Consider the following 3,847-nt stretch of genomic DNA (forward strand, 5'->3'; position numbering starts at 1 on the left):
AAAAGAAAGCATAAAATTCTATCAGCGCATTAATTTGATATCAAAGAACCACACAATACATTTGATTAAGAAACTGAATTTAAACATCCAGTGCTTCTTTTCAGTTCACTTTTGTTCATTTGATAGAAAACACCCTATGGCACCTTACATAAGGTTTACAAAATTAGTAAAAGGCCAGTGGTTCCCAACCTCATCATTGCAGGCTGCGTCCTCACGTTATAAATGTTTTTCCCCTGTCAGACCCTTTATTTGAAGTCCTCCAACCAGTACGGCCATATAGGTCTGTTGTTCCAACCCTCGAACACGATCCGGAGGAGTCTTTCCTAAATGAACACCCCTAATTAGGTTTAGACACAAGAACCGAAAAGATAGTGGTTTGAGTTAAAATGATGATGTTGTGCGTTAAAGTTACTACTCTCTTTAAGTTACATAACCTTTGTTGTCATGGCAACAGTAAACGTGGTCCCTGCATTAACTTTAAAACCTGGTTGTGAGTTGTTACCTCGGTGTAACGTTACGTCTGCTTGTGCCCCTTCCTCTGTACGATTAGCAGCCTCCACCAACAGTAACTGTCCTCTGAAATTCACTGCATCACAGCGACTCTACTTCTGCGCAGGTTTACCGCAGCAGCAGCACCACCACTTGTCCTTGGCACATGGCGGCTCTGCCGCACCATCTTGACCGGCTGCCAGTGCTTCACTCTCGGCTGTAGCGGCCTCTTCTTCCTCTGTACGCTGTAATTCCTTTGCACTGTACTCTGGGAGGACCACTGAATATCTGATTCCAGCTTTACACGATTAAAGTGATTTTAGATCCATAGAGGAGTGCATACAAGAAAGAAGGATGTACAATCAAGTTTCAACAACAGCCATAGAGCCGACAAAGATCTGTCAGATGACACATTGTCTGTCAGAGTTTTGCCAGCAAATGAGTTGGGATCTCTGTGTGCCGGAAACATGGAAGGAAGTTACAAAAACATTTGCATTTGTTTTTGCATATATTACCCCGATTTCAAGGATATTAAGCAAGTTCAAAAAGCAGTAATCTGCACACTCCTTCAAATAGGTTTTATATTTATTCATTATATTGCGCAATATATTCTGTATGTAGCAGCTGAATATATCATGTTTTGTGGGTTGTTGTTTTTTTTACCAGACATATGCCATCAAATATAAAACACCATATATGAATATAGACATGAATTACTGTTATATGTCAAAAATAAACACAAATATTGTTATTTCAACTAAATTACATTCTTAGTCTCTTTTTTTTACTTTTAAATGATAAAATGTAAAATTGATAGTAGCCCTTTCAATTGAAATGTAGAATTATTATCTTTTATTATGTTCTAGTCTCCAGCGTAATTGTTGTATGCAGCACCAAACAAATTCTCTTTCTTAATCATTGAGTGTTTACATATGGGGGTGTAAGGGACATATTGTAAGATAGTAAAATCACAGTGCTTTGGATCTCTTTCCTCATGCTTAATCAAAGCTTGCCTACTCAATTACTGGGTCAGATTAAAAATAGCAAAGTGCGAGTGTATGCTCCCCCATCAACCCCCACAGCCTGTCAGAGCTGGCAACTGAGCCTGTGGGCAGCATATGTGACAGACTCATCTGCTACTATCCTCTTCCCTTTGATGAATATACTACATCACACATAAACATTTCGCCCTCTTCTCCCATTCACTGTTAGCGATGACACGTCAGGCGCCAGTGCAGGAAGGATGCGAGCCACGCTGACTGAGCGAGCAGGCACTCCTCCCCGGCACAATGGTGCTCATTCCCCGAGAGTAACGCCTGTTGACACGGCTGTTGGGAGACTGGACATCTTAGGGGCAATGCACAAGGTCCACTCGGGCTGCCCGCTATTTCATGTGCTAAAACAAAATGTCAACATGCAGGCTGACGCCATGTTCCTGCTCTTCAGTTCCGGGAGTTTCAAACATTTCTATGTGTCTGTGCCCCCAAATAGATACGCATTCGTCCACAAAGCACCATTGAACTATATTCTGTCCCTGGAACTCTCAGTTGGGTTTTCATTATCACTGAATTAGTGCTGAATTGTGTAACAGTGTTCACTTTATTTGGAGAGCTACTCATGGTGAGAATGAAAAGTACAAGTCCTTATGCTTCATTTGGAAACAGTCCCACCAAGTCATTTGACAGACGGCAATATGCAGCAAAAGGCCAAGTGTACTGCCAACCCAAACAAGCAGATGATTTTTGGAATATTATGTAATATCAATAGAAATATTTAAAAGCAGCTCTTAAAACTGAATTGATATCATAAAGGTATAAAACAGTAAGCAGCTACAAACATGCAGAAATGTCCTTTTTTTTGATAGCCTTGTGCACAAGTGTGTCATTATGCAAACCATAAGACCTCTTCAAAAAACAAAATGCCATCTTTCTACTGAATTACAATTAGATTTATTATACTTTGCTTTGGAACACCTGCTCTGATCTTTGCTGTTTTGAGCCCTGCCAGCCACTAAATGGGTGGCAACGTCAGTCAGTGCGGTCCATTACTGTGGTTCAGATTTAAATATCTCACAGCTCTCGTTGTTAGCCACAGCAGGTAGCTGTTTAGGGCACATAAGCTCTGATTGCAATAGCACTGCTTGATACCTGCCCACCACCAAATGAAAGACAGACAAAATAGCAGCGAGCTTCTGATTTAAAATGTTGCTGTTATGTTCACTTTTTGTTCTTTGGCCCCCAAATGGCCAAATTCATTGTTATTTCAGGTTTAACACGGTCTTTGTGAGTGTGGCGCTGTCACAGCTGTAGACTCTACTGCTTGTTTGGTTTGTATCAAGTCTGTCAGATTGGGATTTTTTTTTTTTTTTACTGTCCCACTTATTTACAGTGTTGATTTCTCAAACATTTTATCCTTATATTTCCAGACTTACTCTGTACCGAGATGGTTTCTCATCACGCTTAACTGCAAACTCTCATTATTTCAGTTATTTCACCACATGTAAGTTATTCCCCACTGGTTTGATTATCTACATACCTTCTGACCACATGACACAGCATATCACACACCAGACTATTCCCCATCCTTGTTTCTCTGGACAGTTTTAGTCATGACAGCAAGCAGACAGCTGTCACCAACACTCTGAATAAAAGACTTTGCTCCAAGCAGAGAATAAAGGCGCCTTTTTTGGGTCGCCATCATCAAACATGTCTCCGGAGTCCTTGCAGTAGCACAAACGGCCTCGGTGCTAATTCTTTGAAAAAACGCCATGAATGTTTCACAGGCTTCGAGCAGGCCTTCAGGGGTGTCTTTTTTTCTCATGGTAGACCCATCAGTATTGTCAGGGAGGGTGATGAATTTTGTATGTCGATCAGTGAGCGTCAGGCGTTTGATGAGGCTCATGCTCCGTGGGGCAAAAAAGCAAGAAGACCTGTGTGGATTGTCTCTTAAATCAAAAGATTCTCAGTCGAAAACACCACATTTTGGATGAATTTATGTCATCTGTGGTTACCAATGTAAGCCACAGTGACATTTTAAACCTATGGTACGATAAATTAACGTTCGTTCCATTTGCTAAACCAGTTCACAAAATGCTGGTTAAACCCACCACTGTCATGTAAAGTATCTGTATTTCACAGCATATATGGATGAAAGCAAATTGGAAGCACCAGCGACTTCCACTGGCCAAGTTAGCTAACTAGCATAGCCCTATGCTAATGTAAATGGGGATAAAAATAATTCAGTCGTGTGGCTTTCTATGGATCATTCCTCTGAGGAGCCCCTATGACATCAGCATGTGTCGACAGGGTTTCAGTAATTACTCTCACTGGCAGAAGGGGGAGACAGAAGTTTTGCACCG

Source organism: Brachyistius frenatus, unplaced genomic scaffold, assembly GCF_029030835.1.
Source record: "Brachyistius frenatus isolate BFR_SWC_R1_liver_20210118 unplaced genomic scaffold, ASM2903083v1 Contig_64, whole genome shotgun sequence".
NCBI classification, from domain to species: domain Eukaryota; kingdom Metazoa; phylum Chordata; class Actinopteri; family Embiotocidae; genus Brachyistius; species Brachyistius frenatus.